The sequence below is a fragment of the Acinonyx jubatus genome, chromosome C2 (genome assembly GCF_027475565.1).
Source record: "Acinonyx jubatus isolate Ajub_Pintada_27869175 chromosome C2, VMU_Ajub_asm_v1.0, whole genome shotgun sequence".
Taxonomy (NCBI): Eukaryota; Metazoa; Chordata; class Mammalia; order Carnivora; family Felidae; genus Acinonyx; species Acinonyx jubatus.
Window position 1 is genome coordinate 59590544 of NC_069384.1, and position 16136 is coordinate 59606679.

Here is a 16136-nt window from a genome sequence, read left to right on the forward strand (position 1 = left end):
CACTCAACTCTTGATCTCAGCTCAGGTCTTGATCTCAGGGTTGTGAGTTCAAGCCCCGTGTTAGGTGTGGAGTCTATTTAACACACACACACACACACACCCCAAACAAAAAAGGAATATCATAGCTGCATTAAAATGTTTGTAAAAAGAACAACAATCATGCTACTCTAATTTCATTATGCAATTTCATTCTAATCTTTTTTCACATATGTGTATACTTTTACATAGTTGAAAACTTGGTTTTGTAGTCTGTTTACCATGCAAATTATTGTGAATAATATTTGTACACATTTTACATTATTGTTTTCACCTTTGATGACTAAATTATTTTTTATTGAGTTGATTTTAATCCATCTCTATCATTTGAACCTTTTACTGTCATTAATACCATTGCAAAAAAAACTTTAAAAGAGATATTTGTAGTAAGCAAACATGAAATGTGAGGTTGTTACCGGCACATCAAGAAAAGCAAGGGCAGGTAGCTGAAAGATCATCAGACTCGGAATCTGAGACAAGAATTTTGTCTTAACCCTGCTATATGTTTGCTTTCACTGGATTATTAATCTTTTGGGCCTCAGTTTCCTTTCTTGGAAAAAATAAATTTGGAATAAATAAGGTATAGGATCATTTCCAGCTCCCATTTTCCATAATTTTATGAATTCTAAGATCCTTTGAAAAGCATAAGTGCTTGGGCCTCAGGCTGGAATATTGACTTAGTAGAGGCATCAAATTGAAAACTGGTGGCCATGTTATGGCTGCAGAAAACTTGGGTTTAGCCAGCTCATTTTTATGTAAAGTGAATGCAAGTACTTTTTAGATAGAGCATGCATGATCCATTTAGACCACAGTTTTCTCCACTGTTGTCTTTCAGAAGGATGCCTCATGCTCTCATAGTACTTGTCTTGTCCCTGAAGGACTTTGAGTTTGCAACCCCTGGAAGAGGGTGAGACTTGTGATTAAATGAATCACCTACCTGAATTGAGCTAGCTTTCCATGGAAGTCTTCTTGTGGAGTATTGTTGAGAGGCAGCCTTATTTGTTCGCAAGATCCAGTGATGGTTTCCATGTTATGCACATAAACACCTTGTCAGGCACCAGAGACAGGTTGGAGAGGATGATTGATGAGAGTGGGCTTGTGAAATCACACCTGCTGTCACAGCAGATGGGGAAAAAAGCCGGAGTAACCTGTGGAATTGCTGATTCTTTTTGAAAATTCACTCCTAAAAACATTATTTTAGTTCTTTTGCATACTTTAGAAAGAGCCAGTATCACAATCCAGGCTCTAGGGGAGTGACTACTCTATGAGTTTTCAGGAGCATAATTTCAATAAAATAGCAAGAACCCTTCAACAACCAGGTGAACTGGTGTTTGAGCTATGGGGTGGTGAGGCAACTCTTTCTTTGCCAAGCGAAAAAAAAAAATGTCATTCAAGCTGCAATTCCTGGCTAGCTGCCCACAGGGCATATAAGCCTATCCTCAGTGAATGTTATCCCAGTCCACACATAGCATTGCCTTTGGAGCACAAAATGCATCTTGCAAAAAAAAAAAAAAAAAAAAAGAAAGAAAGAGATGAAATTGACTTTGCACAGAGCAAACCAATGAATGGTCAATGGGAAACAAGGGATATTTACACCAATAGGGAATCCATGAAGCAGTGCTCTGAGATCACTGTTTAAACCTCACTTATTGTTGGCTCTGTCTTACCATTATGTTATCCTAATTTTACCTGATATGCATTAAAAAATGTATTCAACAAAATAGTTGACTCTCCACTATGTTCACTGCACTGTTTTATGGAAGGTACAAAGAAGTATGTTTAGGTGGGGAGAATATATGCACATGTGCTGAGCTAAGAAGCAGGGGACAAGTTTAACAGGACTAGGCAGCAGGCTATAAAAGAGAGGCATCAAGGCAGGATATGATTAAATCCAAAGGAACCCTACAGACATAGCTGTGTGAAGAGGGAAAAGGCACATCATCTGAGTGGAGTAAGACTTTCCAGAGAAGCTGGGAATTGATTTGGGTGTTACAGTGCATAGGAGTAAGGTTTGATCTGGGGTATGGTAAGGGAGAACAGTTTCACATACTAGAGTCTAAAATCTCAGGCAGTTCAATTATTCACTCACTCATTCATGCATGTATGCATTCATTCATTTTGTTCAAAAAATACTTATTGAGCATCAGTGCAATGCCACGCCTGTTTTAGGATGAGGGATACAGTGAATAATCATGACAGACAAATCCCTGCTCTGATATGGGAGACAGAGAATAAAACCAGCAAACAAAGGAAAGTTTCAGGTAGTGATTAGCATTATGCAGAGAGGTAGAATTGGGTGATGTGACAGTGATTGGGTGACTACAACAGAGTAGGTACTTTCTTTGCTGCTCTGAAGAGATGATGGCTAAGTGAAGATCTGAACGACAGAAAGCAGCCAGCCGTGCAAAGGTCAGGGGGAAGAGCATTCCTGGCAGAGGAAACAGCTGGTGCAGAGACCCTGAGATGGGAACATGTTTGGCACATTTTAGGAGGCCAGTGTCACCGGAGTGTAGGGGATGACAGGAGGGGTGGAACAAGGTGGGACTGGAGAGGGAATATGCCAGATGGTATAGGAGTTTGGATTTTATTCTAAGTGGGATGGAAGGCATTTGAAGGCTTAAGCAGAGGAATGATATATTTGCAATGTAGAAATTTCTGGCTGCTGTATATGAGAATGGGTCACAATCGGAGGAAGAGAGGAAGCAGTGGTCAGGGAAGGGGCTAGCGTGGCAATCCAGAAGCACACTGGAGGTTCTTGGACTCCAGTGGTGGAACTGGAGATGGGGGAGAAGTGATTACATTTGTGTTACATTTGGGAGACAGAGTTGACAGGACTTAACAGTAGGTTGAATGTGGCCGTGAGGGAAATGGAGTTGCCAAGATAGTGACAGCATTGGACTCACTTATTAAGAATGTGCTGATTTCTCTGAAATGCTTATGGAAGCTCTATCACAGCATTGAACTCTCCAAACAAAAGTTAACGTATTGTGAAAATAAACAAAGACCAACCAAATGAGAAAACCAAGGATTATTTATTCAGAGCTCTTAAATGCAAGAGAGTCAGCCACTGTCACTAGTGTTATGGCAGACACTCAAAGGCAGGCAGCTTTATAGTGAAAAAACGGAAGGCTGTACGTATGCCCTGATTGGAGGCTGTTGGCCTGGGGGAGCTCTATGTGGGCTAGAGGAGGGTGTCCTATGTGATTGGTTAAGGGGGGATATTTGGCGTTCTGTGGTTAGCCCTAAGTTGGAAGTAGGGAAAATCATTAGGGAAGTTGTCAGTTACTAATGAAAACCTCTTCACTTCTGGCTGATTGTTACATAAATTATTATTTCGCTCCTGCGTTGTCACTAGAGATAGAAATCTGGCTTCCTGCAAGTCTGACTTACAGCAAGATGGCTTCCTGGGTTGTTTATTCTAGGTAAAGGGTTGCTTTCCTCAGAAGGTTGCTACAAGTTGTAGGGCCAACTTCTATTTTTATATATGGTCTGACTATTGTAGTCAGACTACATAGACTCTCAATGTCTTGAAAATCCTTGTTTTTATTTTCAAAGCATGTCATAAATTTCTACATATCTTTTTTTTCCCTCCAAGCTCCTGCAAATCTATTTCTCTTCACCTCTTTCTTGTTCCATGTTTCTATTTCTGCTCCAACCTCAGTTTTCCATTGGAAATTAGACATTCCTTCAATGGCTCATAGAGCTCTCACCTCTCCCAGATAACTATTTTATAACAGATATTAGTTGAGTTTCCAATCATAAGACCCAGGGTTGCCCAATGACATTTTATGTCCACCTATTTTAATCATCAAAAGAACATTCTCTAGAGTTCAAAGAGTGGTTTACCAAGTAGTACTGATAAGTAAACTTTGTTACTGGTCTGAAACAGGATAAATACAGAAATTGAGAGTAAGCCTTCAGAAACATATGTAACAGTTTGACAAGATAAATTTATATCTGTTGAACTTAATATTTAAATTTTAGGCTTATAAGCTTTTTTTCCCCCCATTTCATCAATCCAGTGTATGGGTTGGAAATTTAAAAAAAACTCAGACTTTCATAACATTAGTTTGAGAAGCACTGTGCTAGAGTCCTCACAGGGATCAATACTAGAAAAACTGGAAGGAAAAGAGGAATGGAAAGGGGAACAAACAGTTAATGCTTCCATATAGGGTTGAAGATAGTGGCTGAGCTGACTGAGGAAGGGCTACTTCTCCAGCCTAGAAGGCTTCCTGTCCCTATATCTCAGAAGAGTTCCTGAGTCAACCGGGCCTACACTGGACTTTGGTTTCTTAAGCTCTGCCAACACAGAACATCCCTACTGTGTATGGAAACCTGCTCTGGCTTGGTGGGCAGAAGTGGGTACGGGTCAGGCAGAGGAGGAACACTTGCTCTTTCCTTGTTTCCTAACTGGAGTCTCCCTCAAACACTCATACCTCCTCTTCCTGGGGTTTGTATGTATCTAATCCCTGGAGTCCTTTACACATTAAAGACGTAGAGGGATACAATATCAAAGTCTAGAGAAAAATCTTAAAATAAGCATCTTAGATTTCATTTGTTCAGTTTTTCTGTGGATAAATGATCACACATGCACAGTTTGGGCATATGAACCAGGTTCAGTCAGCGTTTTTGTTGAGTTCACTGAGTAGATACAACTTAGGTTGTCTTGTTGCCCTATTCCTCCGTCACCATCCCTTCTGGGGTCTCCCGGTCAGTTCTAATTTAAAATATTCTATCCTATAAGTAAATTCCTATCTGTTGGATTATGTCTTCTGATTTTTGATTTATAGAATATGGTCAAGGTGTCAATCATATTCCATCCGTGTCCACCTCAGTGACCAAGGTAGCATGCCCTAAATTATATCCCAAAATGACAAGTGTGATTTTTGTCCTTCTCCAAGTCAGTGTTTTAAAGTCACTTTCCTCATTCTATTTCCATCTAGCTAGTGGTTTTCCTGTCTAGTTGTGTTTTGGAAGGCACATGCTGGCGGGTCCTCCTGAATCCTAAATCCATTGCATTTTCTTTCCTTCACACCTCTATAGACGTGCCAGGAATGCCAGCCTTTCTGATCTTATAAAACCATAGTGCATGCTGTCATCAGTTTTCCCTGGGATGACCTTGGAGTGACCACCTGCTTTTCCACGTTCCTTTGAAGGAAAGCATGTTGTCTTATTTCACAAAAGTCACTTCCTGCCTTGCCTCCTTCCACAGAAAAGACTGACATAAGTCTTGGGTCATATTGCAAAGATTTTTTTTTTTTCTTTTGAAATCACTCAAGTAAAACAAAGTCTCCTCTTGCTTTCAAGTCATTTGCTACTAATGTTCAGAGCAAAATCTGCTTCTTGTAGTCATCCACAGTGAAGGAGGAACAACTTTCTTAAGACTTGGGGAAGCTGTCTGCTCTCAATTCTTGGGAAATTCCCCCAGGCAGCCATCTCCAATCAGCTCTAATCTACTCATCAGTGATTTTCCTTCAAAAGGAACCACTTGAGGCTGAGCCAGAGGCTTTTCAAGTGCTTTAGGTCTTTTGGGGAGTATGGAGGAAGGCAAAGAGGGTGGGTGAAGAAGGGGGCGGGGCGATGGAAGGATTTATGAATCTGCTACTAAATACCAGTAAAACCGTTTCTGGAGGAAGACTGAATTCTAAGAGGGAGAATGTTATTTCATGTAAGTTACTTTTGTTTTATTTTTGTCTTATTTTCAATAACTGGAAGATAGTTTCAGAAATCTCTGCAAAATGAAGGCCAAGTATGTACAGCCCTAGTTTAGTGAAGGGATGCCAAGCTGACAGGTCCAAAAATGATAATGCACCCTAGGAAAAGCACGAACATCAAAATGAGGCAATGTTAAATGTTTGCAATCACATAGTCAATAAAATGTATAACATTATGGAAAGATTTCAATTTTTCACAAGTTGGCTAAGCAAAGTAAGTTCTATAGCTGTCTTTATTATTCACATAGTAGCAGAAACTGTCAAAGAGAGACAATAAGACATAGTGTGACTTTTAAAAGTTATTGGCCTTGTGACTGAAAGTCTAGATAGTTTTGCTTTCCAGTTTGAAGTTAATTCAAAGTGGGGAGGGATAGCTAGTATAATCAATGTTGGTTTTTGCAGTTAGGATTCAAAGGGTTAAACAGAAAGCATTTCTATTTATATCATAAAACAGTTTAAAATAAAAAAAATATCTTAGTTCCATATAAAATATCAATTTATCTAAGTAGAGGATCTGACTTGACAATACCGTAGGGGATTAACACTTTGTGGGGAGTGGTTGATTGGAATTTAAATTTAAAAAGATTAAACTGTCTGAAAATAGTGAGGCAAACCAAAAGAGAGAGACTCTTGAATACAGAGAACAAATGAGGGTTGCTGGAGGGGTGTTGGGTGGGGGAATGGGCTAAATGGGTGATGGGAATTAAGGAGGGCACTTGTTGGGATGAGCACTGGGTGTTATATGTAAGTGATGAATTCTACTAAATTCTACTCCTGAAATCATTATTAAACTAATGTTAACTAACTTGGATTTAAATAAAATTTAAAAATTAAAAAAAAAGGATTTAACAGTCTGATTAAAGGAAATGTCCACAAAACTTCAAAACTATGCCACCTAAGGCTGTAGAAGCAAAAATTTACAAAACCAGGGAGAGAATGTTCTCTTTGTGCTCCAAACTGTCCAGGCAACTTTTGGAATGTTGCTGTGCAACAAGAGCACATTCTGAGCAGGACAGTCCTATTGGTGGAGAGATACACGATGATGGTATTCATGAGGAAGCACTGACTCATGCAGTGTCTCTCACACTATGTTTCATAATCACCCCTAGAATTTTTTCTAATTTGAAGTATGCAATTCGATAAGTTTTAACATAAGTTTGGCACCCCTGGGAACATCACTATGATCAAGATAGTGAACAAATTCATCGCCCACAAGAGCTTCCTTGTGCCCATTTGTAATCATTCCCAACCATCCCTTTCTGTATCCAACCCCTATTCCCAGGCAACCACTTTTCTGTCACTACAAATTAGTTTACATTGCTAAGAATTTTCTTTAAATAGAATCAGGCAGCATGCACTTTTTTTCGCCTTTCACTTGGCATAGTTATTTTGTATTTTCCTTCTTTTTATTTTTTTAAAAAGTTTATTTATTTTGAGAGAGAGAGAGAGAGAGAGAGAGAGAGCGCGCGCGAGCACGTGCACACACATAGGGGAAAGGCAGAGAGAGAGGGAGAGAGAGAATCCCAAACAGGCTCCATACTGTCAGAGCAGAGCCTTATGGGGGCCTCAAACCCACAACCTGGGAGATCAGGACCTGAGCTGAAGTTGGACGCTTAACCAACTGAGCCACCCAGGTGCCCCTATTTTGTATTCTTTCATATGGTGAGTGTGTATCAATAATTCATTTCTTTTTAACACCAAGTAGTATCTCATTATTTATTTGTCTTAGTGCAGATATGTGCTCTATTTCTCATGGGTGAATACCTAGGAAGAATAGAATGGCTGGATCGTGTGATAGGTGTAAAAGAGTACCACACTGTTTTCCAAAGAGGTGGTACTATTTTACATTCCCACTTGCAGTGTATGAAGTTCTAGCTCCCCACATCCTTAACCAATAGTTGTATGGCCAGTCTTTTTATTTCAGTCATACTGATAAATGTGAGGTGATAACTCACTGTGGTTTTAACTCGTGTTACCCCAATGAACAATGATGTTGAGCATATTTTCATGTACTTACTTACTATCTGTATATCTTCATGTCAGTGAAATGTCTATTCAAATCTTTTCTTCATTTTATAGAGGGCATTTATTTTCTTATTATTGAGTTTTGAAAGTTTGTTATACATTCTAGATATACGTATTTTATCTGTTATTTTCTTTAATAATATATTTTTCCAGTCTGATTTAGCTTTCATTTTTTAAATAGTGTCTTTTGAAGAGTAAAAGTTTAAAATTTTGATGAAGTCCAATTTACCAATATTTTCTTTTCAATGGATTATGTTTTGGTGTCTTGTGTAAGAAATTTTGCCTAAGCCAGGCACAAAGATTTTTTTTTTTCCCCTAGAAGTTTTATCATATTAGTTTGTACACTTAGGTCCATGATATGTTTTGAGTTAATTTTTGTTTATGGTACAAGACATGGATTGGAGTACATAGTTTTGCATAAGGTTATCCATTGTTTTCTACCACCAGTTGTTGAAAAAACTTTTTTTTTCTGCACTGTATTGTTCTTGCCCCTTTGTCAAAAATGAGTGTCCTTATATGTATAGGCGTGTTTCTGGATTCTCTTTCGTTCCATTAATCTATTTGTTTATCTTGACACCAGGACCACACTGTCTTGATTACTGTAGCCTTATAATGGCTTGAGATCAGGTAGTGTCAGACCTCTGACTGTTTTTATTTTTCAATTGTTTGTCTGGTCTAGGTACTTTGTATTTTCATACAAAGTTTAAAATCAACTTTTACTTTCTACCAGAAATGTCTTCAGGGATTCTGTGTATGTTACATGTACTCCATAGATCAATTTGGAGTCTTCCTTACAAATGAATATTGAAATTTTCAACACAGGAATAAAGATATACCTCTTCATTTATTTAGGTCTCAGTTTTTCTCAGCCATGTTTTGTAGCTTTTAGTGTGTAGGCCTTTCATTTTTGTCAGATTTATCTCTAAGTATTTTATATTCTTAATGCTATTGGCAATGATATTTCATATTTCAAGTTCCAGTTATTTGTTGGTAGTATATAGAAATACAATGTCTTTTTTAAAAAAATGTTTGTTTGTTTGTTTGTTTGTTTGTTTGTTTACAGAGGGGGAGAGAGAATCCCAAGCAGGCTCCATGCTCAGCATGGAGCTCAACACAGGGCTTGATCCCACAACTGTGAGATCATGACCAGAGCAGTAATCAAGGGTTGGTCACTCAACTGACTGAACCACCAGGTACCCTGAAATATGATTCCTTCTTATATATTGATTTTGTATCCTGCAATCTTGAACTTACTAATTCTAGTACTTTTTAAAGGTAGATTCTTTTGGATTTTATAAATAGATGATTGTGTCATTTGAAAATAATGGTAGTTTCATTTTTTTTCCTATCTGACTGAGGTTTATTTCTCTTTCTTTCTCTGTTGGTATGACTCTTTCTCTATAAACAAACAAATATTTAAAAATTCTTACTGTGTTTCATATTTGATAGTTTCTATTTTTAATGTGAAATTTACTAATCTTTTCATCTGTGATGTCTAACCTGCCATTAATCCCATTCCATAAATTTTTCATCTCCCAAATTGTAGTTTTCTTATCTAGAAATTCAATGTTTTTTCCTTTGCATGCTTGTACTTAACTTTCTGAATCTCAAGAATGCAGTTATAATAATTATTTTAATGTCTTTACCTGCCAAATTTAATACCTGGATCAGTTCAGGGTCGTTGTTTGATATCCACCCCCAAACCCCCCCATTATAGGGAGTTAATAACTATTGGAACTAACTCCTGAGTGAGATTTAAAATTTTCCTGGTTTAACAACTGATTAGCAGGCCAAAAATTAAACAGTTCAAATTATAACGTAAATCAGAAGAGCCATGAAGAATGTCTTTAAAGAGAGGCATATACATTATTAATTGGTTGTTGGGAACCTGGAAGTACAAAGTACATTACTGATGAGAAGTAGATGAATGAGAGGTGACAACAGCTGCAACAACAGGGAAATACAATTAGAAATTCAGAAAAAACTAAGTACATACGAGAAAGTCATGTTCTAAAAATGAAGTAAATTACACTGTATGAGATGAGCCATTGATGGAAATGGAAAAGCAGCATTTTTTGAAATAATGAAGTAAGATTTCAAATATTTCAGAAAGATGAAGAGAACGAACTGATGTTTTGTATTCATGCGTCATTTCTTTGGGCTTGTTGTAATTACTAGATTTAATAATATTCCTGCAATGTATTTAGTTTTTCCCTCTTGAAACTAATTTGTCTTTTTTATAGACTATGTTTTCTTTCAGAGCAACCTGTCCCTATTAATTTCCTTTAAAGTTTCAAGCTTTGTTCTCTTTTTAAATAAAAAAAAATTTTGTTCTTGTTGTTTAATCTTAGTGGTATCTTCAGATGCTTAAGAGACATTTGATGAAGTGTTACTTCTTGGAAAATTAAACTTATGCCCATTAAGAAACACATATTGAAAAACTTTCACGCAACTACTTAACCCTCTTAATCTCTTAATGATTTTCTTAAATTTTTTTTAACATCAAAGAAAAAAATTGGGGGATGGAAAAGTTCTTGTTTCAAAGAAATTATTTTCTGAAGTTCAGTGATGCCTAAGGTTTTTTTTAGTACATTTTTTTCTGTCACATTGACAATAAAATTATATCTCATAGTTTTTATTTAAGAAGAAAAGATATATATTGACAGCCTTTGTGTTGGGTAAGAAGTTTATCATTCATTTATTTCTTTCCTAACTCCTCTCCCAAGTCCTAGATTTTATTTATAAAATTGGACGTCTTATAATCAGATTATTTTTGTTATCTTTTAGATTACTAGCTTTCTGACTACAGAATTACATTTGGCATTATTTTTACTTCTAAAAACAGTGAATAGCAATTCTTTTTTATTAGATGTACTGCAGGTGGTTGTCCCTGGGGAGCAGACATGGAGATATATTACAGTTCAGTTTGTTCCTCTGCCCAATGCTGCTTTCCAGGACCCTTGTTCCTAGAGAAGATTTCCTACATCTTCCCTTTTAGGCTTCTCCCTCAGATGCCACCACCATTGCTGTTTCCTCTTATTGAAATTTTTTCAATTTTGTCCTTCAGATTTCTGCAATATTCAATCTGTTATTCATTTGTTTTTATGACTGCTTTTAATTCTCACAATAATGGCTTGCTTGTTTTAAGTCTCCATGAAATCTTTCCTTCTTTTATATTGCTTTCTCTTTATTACTAATGGTTTTAGTTTTGTAAATAAAATGTTCTTTCTTGAGAATTCTAAAAGAAACAAGAACATTTGGGGGACATTTCTCCTTCAAAGAAGACTTTTTTTTTCTCCATTAGAGTGATCTTTTTCTTTGGGAGTATTTACATATATTTTAGATTATATTTTAATTTACTTATTGGTTTTTTAGCTAGAATATTTGTATTACATTTTATTGCTTGCTATAAGGTGTATAATTTACATCTGTAACTGTTCATTGTCTGTCTAGAATTAATATTAACAAGAATAGTATTCACTTCACATGAAATGTAAAAATATTTCAACCATAAAGGTCCATTTATTCCCACCCAGATCCAGATTCTTTAGGCTATGTTTGTTATATGTATTTCATCTGCATACATTATAAACTCCAACAAGGTAATGCTGTTGTTTTGCTTTAAACAATTTAATGTATTTTAATGGGAATGAGAAGAATAAATAGTCCTATACATTTACTAGGTATTAACAATTTCTGATGCTTTTCATTCCTTGCTGCAGATTTTTATTTCCATTTGACTTCATTTTCCTTTAGTCTGAAGAATGTCACCTGATTGCTCTGATAGCTCACATCTACTGCCGATGAATTCTTTTAACTTTCTTGATTTTGTCTCCTTTTTTGAAGGATATTTTTGCTGGATATAGAATCCTGGGTTGACTTTTTTTAATTTTTTTTTCCTTTCAGGACTTTAAAGTGATTCTCTCTTTATCTTTAACATTTAGCGGTTTGACTATGATGCTGCTGCTACACATCGTTTTCCTTGTGTTTATTCTGCCTAGAGTTGAATCTGCCTAAAGTGAGTTTGTAAATTTATGTTTTTCACCCACATTGGAAAACTTTTGGCCATTATTTTTCAAATAATTTTTTATTACTCCTTTCCACACTTTTCTCCTTCAATGACACAAATTATATATGTTTTAGACCTTTTGATATTGTCTTATGGGTCTCTGAAAGCTCTGTTTATTTTTTCTTCCAATACTTTTTCTTACTTTTTCAGGGCGAGTAATTTCTATCACCTAATCTTTGTTCTTTCCTTTGTCATCTCCATTGTATTGTTAGGTCCATGCAGTGATTAAAAAAAAATGTTTTGATTTTTTAGTTCTTGAATTTATATTTGGTTTTTAAAATATAGTTTCTATATGTCTGGTGGGATTTTCTATCATTTTTTTTTTCATTGCAAGCATAATTTTCTTTAACTCATCAAGTATAGTTACCACAGTTGCTAATCTAGCATTTGGGTCATTTTGAAGTTGCTCTTCATTTATTTTTCTCTTGAGAACAAGTCGTCACATTTTCCTGGTTCTTTGTGTGTTGAATAATTTCATCCTTGACATCGTGAATGGTAGGTGTGGATTCCATTATATTCTTCTACAAATTTATTTTGCTGGTATTGTTTTATTAGGCAATTAACATGATAATACTAAAAATGCAAATTCTGTTTTTTTGATAACAACTCAAACCTTAATTCATTTGTTTTATCTTTTAGTTGGAGTTTGCCCCATATATGTGTGGTTCAGGAGCTAACCAGAGATTTAGATGGAATTTATACACAGAGTTTGAGGTTCTTCCACTCTGGCTCCCTTTTTTCTGGGATCATCCCTCAATTTTCAGGGACTGTGGTTCTCTAACACTGTCATCTGGTTCTTCAGGCCAGACAGGTTGTGATTTTCTGTTGGAGTTTTAGCTTCTCTGAACAGTTACTTACTGCAGCCTGCCTTCAACCTAAACACTATAAAAACGGCAATTTGACATGTGCTCATTCCTTTTTACACTCTTTTAACACTCCTCCATAATCTACCTGCTTTTGTTCATTCTCTGGTGCTTTTGGATAGTTCGCCTTTTGTATTTTGTGCAAAGTTCATAGCTGACATCTGCAAGAGAATCAGTCTGGTTGGAACTTACTTTGTCATAACCGGAATTGGAACCAAATTCTTTTCTTTTGAATCACAGAATCTTTATCAAGACAGTAATTTTCCTGTGCTTACTCATCTTTAAGAAGTCAATCTATGCTTGACATTTATCAGCTTACTGTAAAGCAAGAGTTGGAATGACTTTTTGAAGAGATTGTTGTGGTCAGTTTCTCAACCCCCAAGTGCAAAATGAAGAAAAAAGTGTAAAGTAAAAGTTTACTTATTTTGTAAATCTGTGTTTTTAGTGTAGAGATGCTGAAGGCTTAAGGGAGTGAAGAGGCAGCTGGAGCCAGGAGCAAAATCTACAGGGGATTTTGTCTCTGTGCCAAAGGGTTTCTCTTTTGTGTTTGGTATGGGATAGTCTTCATATGTTTCTGATTTTTTGCCTGGCAGGGCAACCTATACCATATATTATGTTGGAACTAAGCCTCGCCTATCCTCAGCTCAGTACATGAATTAACTTTCTAATAACTAGAGGTTGCCAGTACTGAGTTTGATCCCACGTAAATAGTGAGTTGTTTATCACTGGAATTATTCAAATAGAAGTTTGATGATCATCCATACTTTCTTATTATTACCTCTACTTTTATTATGAGAGGTAGTGGGAGAATATGTTACTGTGTTCCACCTGGTACATAGTAGGTGCTCAATAACTAAAGGTTGCATAAACAAGTATTTATTGAACTCATTGCATGAATGAATTGAAAAAGAGGGGTTTTTTTTCTGCAACATGGGAAAGCATTTTGCATTTTGAAGGGCAAGGACTGAAGAATTAGGGTAAATATTATCTAATGTCTTTACTTTAGAATATTCTGGTGGAAGAGGACATGAATAGGGCATTAGAACATTTTTAAAAAAGCAATTATTTGATTACAATCAGTTATTTGAAACAATCAGCATATGAAACTGAAAATACCTATTTAAAAATAATTTGAAATTATCACTGTAGAAGAAATTTGGACCATGATGGGATGGCTCATGGCATGCTCTCAGAGCCTAGAAGAGTTCGTGTGTTTAACTCTGCATCTTTCTTTTGTTAGTTCTTTATGTTCTCAAAGAAAAAGCTGTTAGAGTGTTACACAATTGGAACACTCAAACAGGTGTTCCTTGTCTTCTGGTCTAGCTATCAGATAATCATTACAAACAGTACCAAAATGAGTCTTATTTCCTATTAAGAAAGGTTAGAACAGACTTGGTGTTTGTAATTAGTCATACTCAGGAAGCAGTGTGCTTTATCTGAAGATGTTGGCGCAGTCATATTGACTTTTCAAAAACATTTGTAACCATAAGGTGATCTGGACACTAGAAACTACCTGGAAGATTTTAATTGCTTTAGGGATTTCATCTAATTTTTACAGTTACTCCAGCCATGGCTGTTATTCAATTCACACCTCCTTCCCTTACCTGCCCCACTTCATTAGTTGAACAAAGCAAGATTGCATAATAGTACAATAGAATACCATTCACATAGTAAGTGTCCATTAAATATTTGAATGGAGAAATGAATGGTCTATTTTATTCATCAGGTACCTGGAAACTAAAGTTAAATAATTCTTCCCTCATTTAAAGTGGCACAGACAGATGTTTATAAGCTTGGGTAGGAAAGTAACTTTGCTCTAAAATACTATAAGCTGTCGTCTAATGTACACTTTGATATGTGCCAGGCCCCTTCCTAGATAATTCATAATTTCATTTATACTTTATAATACCTTACGCGCTAGGCATTGTTATCCTCATTTTACAGAGAGAGAGAGACTGAAGCATTAGAGACTTTGGGTAAATAGCTCATGACCAATCGCTCAAGAAGCTGCAGAGCCAGGATTTGAACCCCAGGACACCTGGCATCAAGTCTGAGCGCTTAACCACTGACTTAGACTGCAGTAGGAAATACAGCTGAGCAACATTAGAACCTGTGAAATCACTTCAAGTCCTGAGGGAAACTGAGGTGAAAAGAGAATGATCTAATGAAGGCAAATATGGCTTTTGTCTAATTTTTACCTGAGACCATGAGCATATGTCTGTTCTCTAAATTATCGTAGGCAATATAGTAATCTCTCCCCGATTCCTTCTCAGATTATTAGAGCTGAGAATTTATGGAAAGTATAGTGCTTCAAAACTGACAACCAAGGAAGTAGCTGTCAGTGGAAGCAAATCTGACTTCCCCTTACAACCTCTTTCGTGTCGCAGATCTGGCAGGACATAGTCCAAGGCATCCACACTATTGCCTGTATGGCCTCTGCTGATGGTTAAGTATTTAATTCAATAATGTGTTGAGCAGCTACTGTACTACATTATATTAATTATTTTTTTTAATGTGGAAACATAGATATGACATAAAATTTGCCATTTTAATCATTTTAAGTGTACAATTCAATGGTATTAATTACATTCATAATGCCACACAATCATCACTACTCTCTGTTTCTAAAAACCCTTTCATAATCCCAAACAGAAACTCTGTACCCCTTGTGCAATAACTCCCCCCATTACTCTCTTCCCTCGTCTCTGGTAATTTCTAATATACTTTCAGTCTCTATGAATTTGCCTATTCTATACAAAGGTGGCAGTTTCTCCACATCCTTACCAACACTTAGCTCCCTTTTAAAAAAATGATAGCCATCTTAGTAGGTATGAAATGGTATCTCATTTTGGTTTTGATTTTCATTTCCCTAGTGACTAATGATGTTGAACATCTTTTTATGTGCTTATTGGCCATTTGTATATCTTCTTTGGAGAAATGTTTATTCAAGTGCTTTTGCCCATTTTTAAATGGAGTTGTCATCTTTTTGTTGCTGAGCTGTAGGAGTTACATTCAATATCTTTAATCTTTAACACAGCCCTGCTGTGGTATTAGGTATTATTACCCTAACTTCACAGAGGAAAAAACCAAGGCTTAGAGAGGTTGGGTTGCTTTCCTGAGAGCCTACAATAAGTGGCAGAACCAAAGTTTGAACCCATGTGTGGATGAGTGGTAGGTAGTCGCTAGGATGGCTCCCCATGATGCCTTCCTCCTGGTATTCATGCCCTTGTGTAATCCCTTCCCCTTGAGTGTGGGCTGCTGTTAATGACTCATTTATAATGGATAGAATACAGCAAAAGAGATGGAATGCCACTTCTGAGATTAGGTTGCAGAAAAATGTGACTTCCATCTTGCTTGCTCCCTTTCATTCTCCTGCTTTTTGCTCTGAGAGAAGCTAGTTGCCATGTTGTGAACTATGTGATAGAGAGA

General features: G+C 36.4%; 1 long non-coding RNA gene across 1 annotated transcript in view; it reads left to right on the forward strand.

Annotated features, from left to right (window-relative positions):
* The window catches only part of LOC128315181 (uncharacterized), a 100308-nt gene extending 84661 nt beyond the window's left edge, over positions 1–15647 (forward strand). The window contains exon 7 of the long non-coding RNA XR_008297670.1: positions 8839–15647. This is a non-coding gene — a long non-coding RNA (uncharacterized LOC128315181). The remainder of the gene's footprint in view (positions 1–8838) is intronic.
* Positions 15648–16136: the final 489 nt, after the last annotated feature.